General features: G+C 36.4%; 2 long non-coding RNA genes across 2 annotated transcripts; both read right to left on the bottom strand.

Annotated features, from left to right (window-relative positions):
- Nucleotides 1-4,487: 4,487 nt before the first annotated feature.
- LOC134227930 (uncharacterized) lies at nucleotides 4,488-5,843 on the bottom strand. Its single transcript, XR_009983793.1, has 3 exons — nucleotides 5,654-5,843; nucleotides 4,702-4,814; nucleotides 4,488-4,626 (listed from the first exon to the last, which is right to left on the bottom strand). It is a non-coding gene; the product is annotated as an uncharacterized LOC134227930 (long non-coding RNA).
- Nucleotides 5,844-6,483: 640 nt separating this feature from the next.
- LOC134224753 (uncharacterized) lies at nucleotides 6,484-7,365 on the bottom strand. Its single transcript, XR_009983046.1, has 2 exons — nucleotides 7,105-7,365; nucleotides 6,484-6,762 (listed from the first exon to the last, which is right to left on the bottom strand). It is a non-coding gene; the product is annotated as an uncharacterized LOC134224753 (long non-coding RNA).
- Between the last annotated feature and the right edge of the window lie 8,407 nt (nucleotides 7,366-15,772).

Raw genomic sequence — 15,772 nt, 5'->3', positions numbered from 1 at the left:
TTATTTTTGAAAGGCGTATTTCCACTATAAACCTTTCAACAGGCTGATGTACGCGCCGTAACAGCAACAGCTCCAGCAAAAGGTAGGAAATCCTTGTTTCGTATTTCTCATTAAAATATTCATTATTACAGCAAATATAAGTGAAAATGCAATAAATATTGACTCAATATGAAGGATAGAGTAAAACCTACCTTATTCACACAAATTTCGCTAAGTTCCTATGCTTTTGAAAGAATAGCGTAAGAACCATGTTTGGTGAATATAACCAGGATGGAAATCCGCCATTTTTCAAGTATCTCAAAATAATTTTTACTGATAGAAAATATTTTTTTTTCATTACTATGGGCTAGTTTGCATCATATTCTATGCATTGAAACGAAAAACTGCAATGTTTACATTTTGGCTGTTCCGCCCTTTTCAAATGTTGGTCTAGATTTGCAGTTTTGCTACTCGTAGACCTGTTGGAATTTCCATGCCATCTCTATTTTATAGTTTTTCATGAGTTTCTTAATTTTACTCGTAATTTTCACACGAGATATATAAATAGTTTATAACCCCGTCGGATGTTATAAAGAACAAATTTGATATCCTGTCGTTTTCAAGATGTGCGAGTGCGAGCATAAACCAATTTTTTGTTATATATTAAAATAGACAATATGGAAAATTGCTAGCTACAAAAACTATTAAACAAGTCAAAGGGGAGCATTTATATTTATGGACACACGATACACAACTTAGTTTCAAATAATTTAAAAATGCATACAATTTTATTTGAATTATAATTCTATTATAATAGATATTATATTCACCTCATACGTATTTCCTCATTGATGTTTTGTCAAGAGAAGGCATATTATGCGTAAAAGATATATACCCTATAATCGAAAAGCTCTCGGTATGTTGTGCTTTTATTTTTTTAGCTTTTTTTCGATCAGTCACACGCACACTCGTTAGCACGCCCCAGACGACATAAGTATTGACAATATTTTTGTCGTCTATTTTTTTCATCAAACTTTCGGGAGGACATTGACAATTGAACGAAAACATCAGCTAGAAAATGAATGATTCCTCATGGGCTCTTGTAAGGTGCGTTTTAGAACAAATCCAGCTTCCTATACCGCCCGACTAACTACCGAGAATGAAGCTCAGGGTAGGTTCTGTGGATCACTCGAATGTCCGATCGAATACTCTCAACACTACCTCAATTTTTCTGTCTAACGCCAACGAATCAAATCCGATCAAGTTGTACACGGGCACACACGGGTACGTATCGGTATGCTGTATCTGAAATTAAATCACTTCGAATCTAAATCAACACGAGTCCCCCAATAACCCAACTATTTCGAGACAGTAATTGTAGCAGTAAATACAAACACTAGGTTCTAAGTTGACAATGGATTGTAGATTCTATCTCTGGCTTAATGCTACGGGGTCTACGGATGAGCCCTAAACCTGCTTGGGCGTGTGTGTGTGTGTGGCTTAACCTATTGAGTTCTCCAAATGAATAAAAGTGTGCGTGAATCCGCTGTATTCCTCTCGCAGTGTTTGTGATGTTTTTGCTGCAACTGGATTACCACCCACTTTTATTTTATACATCCTACACAGTGACATTAGTGTTGGTGATTTTGGATTTGGAGAACTCAATAGCTTAGATAATTAATACATATATTGCTCACTGGGGCATCCGCATGTAATCCACAGGAAACAACACTCTATCGGTCGTTGGGTGAATAAATATATATTGTCGGCGTAGCACCATAAGTTAGAATTTGGAAGTAGGGACTTCCGAACTGAACTTTCTTCCGAAGTTTTATTTGTCAAACTAAATGATGCGTTGTTTAGCGCATCTTTAGGCGAATCCAGCGCACTACTTCCGAAGTTATGAAAGTTGCCTGTATCTGGAGAAAAATACAACTTCGGTATAAAAAGCGTTATAAATTTATTCCGGATAGACTATAAAATCCCAACCAGCGAATCCCGACAGTATCATCTAAAATCTAAAAATTGTAGAGGCTATCTTGAAAATTATTCATGATATAATTATTATATAATTGACTACGATACCATCACGGAGAATAATCGGTTCAGTTTGAAACAACTAATAGTTTGGTTGTTTTTTAAACTATGATTTTGGTTGTTTTCAAATGTATATTCCTAAATTCAAACATTTTTGTTTGTTTGTGATTAAGCTCTTTGTTGGGTTGATTCTGCTTGAAAAAATATATCAATTCAACATTGATTATGGTTGTTCGAAATTGTATTTCTTGTTGAATCAACCTAAAGTCTAGTTTATTTCAACCATATATGTATACATTTATAAGTTGTTGGTTTGACAGCTTGATGACAACATAAAATATTAGGTTGATTTAAAGTGAACAGAAAGTTGATGCTAAACTTTATTTATGTTTACCAAAAAAACAAACCACATCTATGTTTGATACAACCTAAAATTTTAGTTTATTCAATTATTGTCAGTTACTTTTTCTCTTGGCTGCTGGTGTGAAAAGAAAACTACTTCAACCACGACAGAACCAAAGTTGGGACAAACTGTTTTTTCCACTGTTTTCTTCCGGATCAACTAAAATTAAAGGTAAATGCAACATCTTCTTTAGAGTTAAATTCTAAACGTCTGGTATCAGGATAATCTTTGCTTATATTTTCAGGTACAGCATGATATTTCCTTCGTCCAATAGTTGTCCATAGTCGTCACCCCTTCTGGGCTATTAAAAAAATAATCTTTTCGGACTGTTTGGTAAGAAGTATGTAAACAACTAGACTACACAATTATTTATTCGTTTTTTCCTCTTCCAGATAGATATGGAACGAAAATATCAAAATAATAATAACGTGTTTTCAAAGAATAAAATATGTATGTTGTATACAAATGGCTAATTGTTGATTATTTTCCAATAAAAGAGAAAAAATCTGAATGGAAGGGACTAGGGAGGAACGGGAGGGAATATGCGTATGTAACAACAATCAAAATATTAGTTTGAATCAAACAATTCTAATATTTGATTTAAGCTAGTATTTGGTTGTATCAAGCTAAAATTTTTGTTTGAAACAACCTACAGTTTAGATTGTTTGACGAACTGTCAAAATAGAACCAACAAATTAGTTGAATCAAACAAAATATTGGTTGGATGAACTAAAAAGCTGCGAAAAAATCAACAGAGTATTTTAGTTTGTTCCAACTAAAATATTGGTTGAAATAAACCAAATTATGGTTGAGTTTACCATATTTTTTTCTCCGTGATGGATACATACCATAGATAATTCAATCATGGGCTCATTCACAAATTACATAACGCATTACGGGGTGGGTGGGTACACAGTATTGCGTTACAAAATGTTACGGTTTGTCTATATAGACGAATCCAAGTAAAAATAAGAAGAAGACACACGACGGTGTTAACTTTGATAGATCCTACACGGGTAGATCAAACAACCCAAATTTTGAGATATTTTCGATCAGGCATCTCTTTCATACAGTCGCGATTCGCTGGTTGGGCCACGACCTCGGCCCAACTAACGAATTCGGTTTTTTAGTTGGGTCAACTGACAGCCATTTGAGCACGTGTATTTTGACTTGAACATCACAAATGATGTCCAGTGACGCCCAATCCCGTTTTCCGTGTTTACATTTAATTTTGACGTACGGTTGCTTTTTAGTTGGGCCATGGCCCAACCAGCGGAGGCCCAACTAAAAAGTGACCCACACTCTGAAAAAATTAAATACCAAATAGGTTAAAAGTCATACTAACTGGCTATTCACCTGGTTGACCCCGGCTTACCCGGATAAAATATCATTAAAATATCATAAACTTTATTGTTACAACACCATTTAAAACATAATTTTTTTACCATTGAATATAATGGAATTTTGACAATAAAATCACATGAGAAATAATGGTTTTCCACGATAAAATGAATGGTAAATGGGACTTTTACAATTAAAAAGGGGGGTTGTTATGTATCTTTACAATAAAAAAATCGAAAATTTTCCATACAAAATTCGGAGCAAAACAATTGATTTTACGGTTCTTCAATAGGATGATTTCGAGCGAAAAAACAATAGAAAACATTGTGTTTTAAATGTTTTCAATTACTGTTTCTATTGTTTTACAATAGAAATACAAAAGGATTTAGAATACATTATACTCCAATCTATATAATAAAATTGAAATGGTCTGTGTTCGTATCCGCATAACTCGAAAACGGCTGGATGGATTTTATTCATTTCTTCAGCAATTATGTTCATTATCGTTTCCGACGGGTTTATATAATATTTTTTCATGCGAAAATCACAAGTAAAGGTGTTTGAATCGTGAAAAACTAAAATTAAGAATCGTATGGAAATTTTGCTTGGGCAGTGCACAACGCGCATTTTCGCCTACTATGCAGGACAACGTCTACCGGGTCGACTAGTATTACAATAAAAATACAATACAATTAATTGTTTTACAAATTATTTTATTTTCCTTCGGTTGTTTAGCATATCTTCAGACGAATCCAGCGCACTACTTCCAAAATTCAGTGGGTTGCCTGTATCTGGTGAAAAATCCAACATCGGTTTAAAAAGCGTACTAACTTTGTTCCGAATAGACAATACATGTAGATATAAACCTGTGAAAAATGTAAATTATATAAGAATGTCAGTTTTATTAGAAAAAACACGTCGAGAAGAAAAGAAAAAATTACCTGCATCAGTTCTTATTATATCCCGTTGGTGAGATTGGCCAATAGTAGCCACTGAACGATTTTGAATCAGTGACCAGCAAGCAGCAGTATTTTATTTATCATAAGCTTCATTTCTGTAAAGGAACAAGGATACATGTTACCAGGCATGTCATCAGGTATTATGATGATAAAATTCTCATTTATTTTTTGTTCGGGATGAACCACTGCGTTCATTATGTACATTGAACTTTTGTAGATCAATAAGATTACGATTACCGGTGGTGAATATAAACCGTTTGTCAGCGCAGTATCATTACTTGACACTTTATTGTCAGATTTTCTGGATATGATACACTGCGCGGCGTTTGTAGTGTTCCCAAATGGGTACTTGCACAAAACTTCACGCGGCGAATGACTGTCGAAAGGTACGGCCGCGCCAAACGATACACCGCAATGCTATTCAGCCATAAGAATCAAGTAAACGGGGTGCAAAAAGCGCGGCGGTACCTTTCATGCAGGGTTCGCCGCGTGCAATTTTGAGAAAATCAGGCAATACTGGTCGCTACTAAACGCGCTGCTAAAACAGTAGCCAGTCAGTCAGCGCAGCTGACAGGTGACCAAATTGACCAAATAACAGCGCTACTATTTGATGAACTATCAAACGTCGAACGTCACCGATACGGAAAGCAACCACCAAAATGATAACCGAAAATAGTTGTGCTTATTCTACGAGTCGAGTGACGTGAGGTGATTCGATTTTAGCAATTCTCGCGTGAGGTGACCATGTTATTCAAATGGGGCTATACGACTCTTCTCACGTCATTCGAGCAATCTAACGTCACTCGACTCGTAGAATAAGCCCAAGTGACCGATGCGAGAGTGACTAATCTAAAATGACAGTACAGTGAGGGTGATCAAAATACTCGCGCCCAGTAATAATGCTCTAACGCGCTTCAACACTTCAGATACTTACCACGGTACAGAAGCCATAGTGATCTACCGCTTGCCCAGCAGCAGAAACTGTAATGAAAAAGACACTTTCTGCACCATAAAGTTTCATTATTTTCATCTCTTCACTAATTATAAACAAAACTGTACACGCTCAAATGAATCCAGCCATTCTCCGAGTAAAATGATAGGCAAAAGTTTTTGTTCCCTTTCATTTTTTTGAAATCAAATTTGTGTTGCATAACATTTCTAGACCTGCAACAAGACCTGTAATATGAAAATATATACTTGAGAATCGGTATAACATTTTTATTTATTTAACAAACAAAGCTACTGTAATTTTATTGTTTTCAATTGTTATTTCATCGATATAATAAATCCATGAAATAAATTCAAAATTATATTAATTCAATAACATTAGACGATTTTCCAGATCATCCAAACCGAATACTTTTAAAATTTGTTTAGTTTTTGGATGAGCAATAGTAAACATAAGCGAACAATAAAAATATAATAGAATATATCGGAAACATTTAAATATATTGTTATTTTAATGTACATACAATAAATATCTTCTACAACCGTGAACATTTTACAATAAGCATACAATAGTTTGTATTGTTTGCCACACAATCTATTGTATTTCAATGGGTTATGTCATACAAGTTACTGTAAATTTTTATCCGGGTAGTTTACGTTCGCTTTATACCGCAATAGTATAACTTGGATTTATGGGGAGTAATGTATAAGATGACTTTATTCAACATTAGTTTTACTTCATTTGGCTAGGAATTTTCGCTGGATTCTGCATTGAATTGTTGCTTTGTTTTGTTCATAAAATAATGAAAATAAAAATATGATCGTAATTTAGCTTTTATTTCGCGTTACAATATTTCTGAATACATCTTAAAACTTAATCCGACTAAATCTTAACAAATTAATTAGGCTCAAAACTCTCTTGTTTACTCATCGCTTCGAAGTTCATGGATACGGCATTATCCGACGCGTTTCGGTTTCGTAGCACCCGATGAAATGTACCGCGGCATCTCATAGTCCAACTGCTTCCAAGAAACAGTTTATCCGCTGATTCGATCATGGTTTTTGGAGATGGCATCATCAATGCACCGGCATTGCCTGCAAAGAAACATTTCTCGCGCTTAGTTTCATAGGGGCGTAACTGTATTGATCGATTTCTCTTAGTCGATTTTATATTTTGTTAATAATTCAATTGTTTCAAAAGCTACAACCGTGATTATTGATTCTGGTGCAATATACAATCATCCTTTATCACACCAAATCATAAAATCGGCGCCGAGCTAGCAAAATTCGCTGCAATAATAAAAAGAAAGCATCGACGAAGAGAAATCGATCAATACAGTTACGCCCCTATGAAACTAAGCGCGAGATTTGGAACTGCAGTTGTGTGGAACCCGTGGATAGCGTGGATTGGTGCTATGTCTCTTCTGCACAACTTACCTTTCACGCAAGTGATGTGTTTACCATCGCCATGCATTTTTAAATTCTAGAATAAGTTCAAGAATTTCACTTTTGTACTTAATGAGCGCTTATTTTACACGCTATTGACGAACTGTCAACACCAAATATACTAGAGAAAATACTTCCGCGCAAATCTTCGGTAGTTTAATTTGTATACTATGATGGAATACTGTTTAAACTGAGCAACGAATAAATCTCATTTATACTAAAATGGTATAGATTTTATCCTATAAATAGTTTCTTTAAGCGAATCCCGACTGTACCATCATTCGATGTCAAAAACAGAGAAAGAAAACCACCCAACGATAGCAGTTCGATGGGGGAAGCCAACGCTAGGTTAAAGGGGTTGAACTCAAATTTGAGTTGTTTTAACCCATTTGAACTAAACATTAAGTGGAAACAACTTAATCTTTTCACACGGGATCAAACGGAAACTACTCAAATCCGAGTTGGGCCATCCAACTCAAAATTGGCTTCCCCCACCAACGGTCCAAATTAAGTGAATTGAACTTAATTTTGAGTTGTTTGAACTTCATTTTGGGTAGATGAGTTTAACCGTGTACAGAACAGCATAGGGAGATCATTTTAAAATGCTTATAATAAATTCTAGACAAAATTTAATGAATTATTGGCAGTGGCTGATTTTCTACTCGCCGCAGCCACATCCAGGCGCTATAGTATATGCACAAAATAGCCAGCAAGAGTTAACCGCCAGAAATTTGTATGGCGAAAGACATCTAACGCTGGTTTTCTCAAAATTAGGAACTTTGAATGAAAAACTATTTGGTAGCGGTTATGAGGGATGGTGTCCGCTACTACGCCTACCAAATATTTTTTCGATTAAAGTGCTTAATTTTGAGAAATCGAACCTTAGATGCCTTTCGCCATACTGATTTCAGAAAGTTAACTCCAAGTGTGCCGCTGTAAGCACGCTCAAAGCAGTCGATTCATTAAAATCTGATTGATGTACACTGCCGTAAAAAACCTTTCGATGTTCATTAACTTGCCTTATGAAATTTAGCCACAAGGAATCAGTTTGAAAATCATAAGTTAGCCTTATGAAATGGAATGAACTCCTGCACACTTATTTTTTTTCGCCGAGGCCGGTAAAATAAATTGCCGAGAATCCAACAGCTGATATTTCGGTAAAAATCTCGGTGAAAGTTCAAATTACCGATTGGTCGTAAAATGTTTGATTCTACCCAGCTGTCAAAATTTACCGTGCCGTTCGGTAGTGCGTTGCCGATCACTTCGGTAAAGCGCTTTGCCGAAATTCAGTGAATAATAATTATTTTTATTTATTTTTATATAAATCAAAACAAAAATGAAAACCGTATTCAGTATGGAAAGAAATTATATTTTGAAGGTATTTTTGTGAAAAACAATATGAACATTTTAAATAAAACCTTAGATAGAATGTTAATAAGTAATGCGAACACGGTATTGCCTACCAAAATGAACAGGATTCTTTCTTATCGCTCTGGCAGTCATCTAATACTATCTTTTCACGATCCTGCAGAGAGCAGGACCAATTGTGTAGCTCGCTCTATCCCCGTTTTCAACGTTTGTTACGTTTATTGTTACGCTGCTCAAATAATCCTGGTCCCAATATAGGTTCCTGATTCCAATGACGTTCAGCGTGTTTATTCCGGGGGTTAGTTGTTTCCATCCATGCTGTTTAATTTGTATTTTTTCTGTTTGAAATACAGCTGGAGCTGAAATTAATACAAACATTAGTTATGCTAATTTTGAACAGATTATAGTGTCCTGCGAGGTGTCCTGTTAGTAGAGGCAATTGGAATCAGGTTGAATACTTACTAAGAAAATTTAAAATGTAATTTTTATTTTTCCACTGCTTATCTTCACGTGTTTTTTAACAGAGCACGCTATAGGGGTTATACGTTTGACAGTAAAGTTTGCCGAAACTCAGTCAAATTCCAAACTACCGATTACTATGGCAAACTTGACTACCGAGTTTCAGTAACTTATGTAAACGTCATATTTATTAACGAGATATCAGTTAAAATGAACTTTTACGACCATGTTCGTCAATTCATTTTACCGAGATAAAAATTGTCTTTTAAGTGTGTGGATGAAGCAGAACGAATGAATGTTTAAGTTCATATTACTGCCATTGAAATCCATAGAGTCCTTATGAAATTTCATAAGTTTATCTAATGGAGCTCCTAAGATTGGAGTATGATATGTTCATGTTAAATATATGTATTTTCTTGGAAACATCAGAAATTAAATTAAGTTATTTGATTGGAGAAACAGTAAGAGTTTTATTTTGACAATAATTGTTTATAAAATTAATAAAATTTAAATTTCAACTCATGTAAATGTAAATAACATTAGTTCCACAAAATGAGTTTTATCACGTCGCTTCTCCTTTTCCACGAATTATCCACCACTTAGATTTGCTGATATTTTTTACGTGCTCGTTGGTTCCATTTCATTTCAAAGTTGAAAATTTTGAGCAACTGGTGGTGCAATGTTTCGTGTGTCGATTTGCATGGAGTTGTTGTATTTTTTTCTCAATTAATAATATTAAATAATAAATTCTCTTACACTAGTTTCTTATTTAATAAAGCTTTCTCTAACGGCGCTATTTGCGATTTGTTTAATAATTGCGCCTGCAATTATCAGTTAATGTTCTTGCTTGATCTTTTGGGAATCCCTGGAGGATTTTTCTGGGAACCACTGGAAGTTTTCGTTGAGAATTCCAGAAAAATTTCTTTAGGAATCCCTGGAAGATTCCTCTGGAAATCCCTGGACGATTCCTTGGAATCGCTAGTTATTTCCTTTGGAATCCCTGAAAAGATTTCCCTCGGAATCCCTAATGAGATTCCCTTTGAAATCCCTAAGGAGATTCCTAAAGAGATTGGAATCCCTGACGAGATTTACTTTGGAATCCCTAAAGATATTCCCTTTGGAATCCCTAAAGATATTCCCTTTGGAATCTCTAAAGAGATTCCTTTTGGCATCCCTAAAGAGTTTCCCTTAAGAATCCCTAAAGAGTTTGGAATCCTGGAAATCCTGAAGATATTTCCTTTGGAATCCCTAAAAGGAATCCATTTGGCATCCCCAAAGAGATTCCTTTTGGAATCCCTAAAGAGATTCTTTTGGAATCCCTAAAGAGATTCTTTTGGAATCCCTGAAGAGATTCTCTTTGGAATCCTTAAAGAGATTCTATTTGAAATCTCTATAGAAATTCCCTTTGGAACCCCTAAAGAAATTCCCTTTGGAATCCCTTAAAAGAATCACTTTGACATCCCTAGAGATATTCGCTTCGGAATCCCTGAATATATTTCCATTGGAATCCCTAAAGAGATTCTCCCTTTGGAATCCTTAAAGAGATTTCTTTTCGAACCCCTGAAGAAATTTCTTTTGGAATCCTTAAAGAGATTCCTTTTGGAATCCCAAAAAAGTTTCTTTTTAGAATCCCTAAAGAGATTCCCTTTGGCATCTCTAATGAGATTCCCTTTGGAATCTCTAGAGAAATTCCCATAGGAATCCTTGATGAGATTTTCTTTTCATTTTTTTCAAAGATTTCAATAATTTCACTTTGGTATCCCTGAAGAGATTCACTTTGACATCCGCAGAGAGACTCGCTTCGAAATCCCCGAAGAGATTCCCTTTGGAATTCCTAAGAGATTTCCTTTGGAATCCCTATAGAAATTTGCTTTGGCATGTCTAAGGGGATTTCTTTTGGATTTTTTTTTAATCCCTAGAGAGATTCCTTTTGGAATCTCTAAAGTGATTCCGTTTGGAATCCCTAAAAAGATTCCCTTTGGAATTCCTGAAGAGATTTCCTTTGGAATCCCTACAGAGATTCTCTTTGGAATCCCTAAAACATTCCCTTCTTCTTCTTCTTATTGGCATTACATCCCACACTGGGACAGAGCCGCCTCGCAGCTTAGTGTTCATTGAGCAATTCCACAGTTATTAACTGCGAGGTTTCTAAGCCAAGTTACCATTTCTGCATTCGTATATCATGAGGCTAACACGATGATACTTTTATGCCCAGGGAAGTCGAGACAATTTCCAATCCGAAAATTGCCTAGACCGGCACCGGGAATCGAACCCAGCCACCCTCAGCATGGTCTTGCTTTGTAGCCGCGCGTCTTACCGCACGGCTAAGGAGGGCCCACAACATTCCCTTCGGAATGCCTAAATGAATCCTCTGCGGTTCCTTGTGGAATGTCTAATGGAAGCAAATCTTCTTGGAAGTTTCATGGATTTAGTGAAACTGGTTTTGAGTTAGTGATCGTCCAGAATTGACTTTTCTCAAGTTCATCGCAAATGGCTTTTCCAACGCTACCGCTCGTATAGAAACGAGGCAGCAGCTTCAGTGTCTTCAAAGGCCAATAAATCGATCAAGTGCTCCAATGAGAAGCTAGAAGGTTCAACATGGTTTCTAAGACACACGGTTTGATTAAAGTACCGATAACAGAATGCAAGTGTTCATGTAAGTTCTCGAACTAAGCGGAAGATACATGTATATAGCCATTACTCTGGAACGCGAATACAAACTTCATCGATCGAAAAATTCTTTGGCACAACTCCCACCGGAAGTTCTCATCCTTCAAATTTATCACCACCCCATAAGCCCGGAACTCATTTGGGCAGCGGATCCTTTTCAGCTCCAGGTCATGATACACGTATTTGCTTCAACGATTTCAGACACTTGGTCATGTTCTCCTTATATCCTTCCGAATACCGCGCATCCTGTCCCAAAGAAGGAACCAATTGCTCAAATTTCCATCAAGTCAATCGCTCAAGTTTTCTTCTCCGGAGTCCGGACACATCTTGGCACGTTTCCTGGCTGCACCCTCATTAGCTTCGGCTGACACCGGTTGAGGGCCTGGAAAACATTCCGTTGTCTTCAGAAATGATTCAAGTGCTGAAATAAATATACTTGCATTAAAAATATCATCCAATAAATATAATATAACAAATATAATTTAATCTCCAATTTATTTATAAATTTTACCAATAATTATAGCAGTGTTGAGAAAGTAAAATTCCAATGGTATTTTTTTGGGTACTTACATTGCTGCTAATAGACCAGATCTGCAAACTCCGCTCATAATTCTTGATCTTGCTACATCACAGAATCCATTGTTACGCGCTGATGACAACACGCTTCCCACAACCGATGCCGGTTCCTCACATCACCTTGCTACGGCCGTTTCCCCTGTTTCCTGGTACATCGCAGAAGATCGCAGAGAGCTACTTTGATACTTGCTTAGATCCCAATATGAAGGGATTAATTTACAAAACTTGTCGAAGAGTTTTTCGGTTGGGGTGCAAAACAAAACAATCATACGTGATATTTTTCCGGTGGATGAACCGCGGGGATGAACGAGATGAACATATGAAATGACATTTTGCTCCATAAGATTACCTTATGATTTTTATTCATAATGAATAGTATTGGAATTCATAAGGTAAATGTATGTAATTAATATTAATGATTATGAATTTTATAAACGCCTTATGAAGCGATTATGAGATGAACTTTTGATGTTTCATAAGGCGTAACTTATGAATTTCCATATTTTATTTGGGCCAGTGTATGGTGCGGAAAAAGTTCCGAACTGTATGATGTATGATAGATTGGAAAATATTCAAAAAATTGAGATAAGCTTCCAGATATGTAATTCAAAACTTTTTCCGTACCGTACATCAATTAGATTTTAATTACATTTTGTCTATAATTTATTGCCGATTTCATCAATTTGAAGAGTTATGTGTAGATTGTGTTTTGCCCGCTTCTTTTTCTCACACTCACTCTCATTTCGGGTTGATCGATTTTTGTTACTAAAATTTACCCAATTATAACCCTTTACTTGTGAGTCACATGTAAGCGTGTACGCTAAATCGATAGGCGAATTTGAGTAAAGCTCATCGATCATTTCGACATCTGGTGGTCGTCACAAGAACCACGAAAAAAGTGTCGTTGGCCAAAAAAGTGCATTGGCAGCATACGTAGGGAGTACGATTTTCGCGTTTTCTGGTTAATCCAACCATTTATGAAAGCTGAAATAGTCGCAAATGAATTATTGGCAGTGGCTGATTTTCTACCCGCCGCTGTCACATCCAGGCGCTATAGTATAAGCGCAGAATAGCCAGCAAGAGTTAACCATCAGAAATGTGTATGGCGAAAGACATCTAACGCAGGTTTTCTCAAAATTAGAAGTTTTTCATGAAAAACTATTTGGTACCGGTTATGTAGGAACATGTCCGCTACTACGCCTACCAAATATTTTTTCGATGAAGGTGCTTAATTTTGAGAAATCGAACCTTAGATGCCTTTCGCCATACTGATTTCAGAAAGTTAACTCCTAGTGTGCCGCTGTAAGCACGCTAAAAGCAGGCGATTCATTGGAAGAAAATTTTGTTTTCTTTGGGATGAGCTTCCATCCGGTGGGTGCTTGCATATGATTTTTCCGATTAAACAGCACATCTCTTGCAGTGCCTCCACCACACTATCTTGGTTATGAATTCCCGGATTTTGTATTCGCGGCTTATTTGAGTGGGATTCGTCTTCAACAGCTGCTTAAAGACTGTAAGAAGCCATTGCAAGTGGAAAACATGCGACCATATACCAAAAAGAGAAATAAAGTTTACGAATAAAAATTGATTTTGAATGTAAATAATGGCTTCTGACTAGAGATGTCGCAAATTAATCGATTACTTCGATTAATCGATTCATCGTTGTGATAATCGATTAATTTTGAATCGATTATTACCCAACGATTAATCGATTCAATAATCGAGAGGAATCGTGAGTAATCGATTAGTTACTAATCGATTAATCAGAATTTTACGACATCATAAGGATGTCGAAAATTAATTGGTTATTTCGATTAATCGATTCATCGTTGTGATAATCGATTAATTTTGAATCGATTACTATACAATGATTAATCGATTCAATAATCGACAAGAATCAAGAGTAATCGATTAGTAACTAATCGATTAACCGGGATTTTACGACATCTCTACTTCTGACGACTTTTCTCCCAAACTCTCGCAGCGCACTCTACCACTGGATCCTTCTCGAATTCGCCTATTCCCGCCACGATTTGATGTCTGTTTGTTTTCAGATTGAGCACTCACGAACAAATATTATACAAGGGAAATTAAACTTTTGTGAGTGTATTGAGTGTGAGAAAAAGATGACTGTGAGAAAAAAAATCTCGCAGAACTCTTATAAAGTGCAAAAAGCGCAATATTATAAGCATTTTAAAATGATCTCCCTATGCTGAGCTGTAGGATCTGTCAAAGTTAACACCGTCGTGCACTCAGCGAACTGGACTATCGAAATTCATAACTGGCGCCACAGATAACAGATATTGAGGCTGGCATCCGATACGTGTGTAAACATCCGCAACCGTTAATTCAAATGTATTTTAAATTGGGACCGCGTTTGGCAATCGATTGGAGATGGCGCAAGGATCATTCACAGATAACAGATATTTAGGCTAGAACAAATGTTATCGAAAATCCTGTGTAAACTTTTGAATTGATATACGTTGGCCCACTACTGCCATCTACTCAACTGATTGCGGCAGTACATACGAACGCAGCGGATTAACAACCGTTGAACGCAGCCAATGTATCTGACAGCTGCATTCGGGTTTCGTTTTCAATAAATAACAATGATCCTTGCGCCATCTCCAATCGATTGCCAAACGCGGTCCCAATTTAAAATACATTTGAATTAACGGTTGCGGATGTTTACACACGTATCGGATGCCAGCCTCAATATCTGTTATCTGTGGATCATTGTTATTGAAAACGCAACCCGAATGCAGCTGTCAGATACATTGGCTGCGTTCAACGGTTGTTAATCCGCTGCGTTCGTATGTACTGCCGCAATCAGTTGAGTAGATGGCAGTACTGGGCCAACGTATATCAATTCAAAAGTTTACACAGGATTTTCGATAACATTTGTTCTAGCCTAAATATCTGTTATCTGTGCTGGCGCCTTATGAATCTTCGACTGATTATTCCACCAACAGTGATTCTTATACGCAGTTACCTTCCTGAGTAATCAAGCGTCGATGGGCGTGTGGTCTACATACCGGCCTCCCGACCCCAACGTCCATGGTTCGAACCCAGTCTGCCACACTTCACTTTTTTCAAATTAAAATCATCATTCATAAGGCTACATATTGAGATTCATACCGATTCCTTGTGGCAAATTTTCATAAGGCATTTGATCGGAAAACATACGTCCATTTTCCTCAGTGTGTGTCTTCTTATTTTTACTTGGATTCGTCTATAGGGGGTGAGTGGGTTTGTTTAGTTCTGTTACGGGTAACATTTCAGGTGATTATACAATCAAGCCAAGTGGTGAAATTCAAATTCACCACACGGTTTCTACTCCTATCATCAAAAGTTCAAATCTAACGTAATAATTTTCGTACAATGCTGAAATTAAAGTCGATTGTTTAGCATAAGTAAGCAAACGATCTACGGATGTTTCATCACCATGGGCTTTGTGGTTCTCTCAATTCATGCTCTTGAAATATGGTTTTCAAGATGGCCGATTTGTGGCTAGTTGTATAACCACCTTAAGATAATAAAATAATATAAAAACGAAATTTCTAATTAAATTCAAATTTGACAGTAC

This window comes from Armigeres subalbatus, chromosome 3, assembly GCF_024139115.2.
Source record: "Armigeres subalbatus isolate Guangzhou_Male chromosome 3, GZ_Asu_2, whole genome shotgun sequence".
NCBI classification, from domain to species: domain Eukaryota; kingdom Metazoa; phylum Arthropoda; class Insecta; order Diptera; family Culicidae; genus Armigeres; species Armigeres subalbatus.
This window is presented reverse-complemented; position numbering and strand designations above follow the sequence as displayed.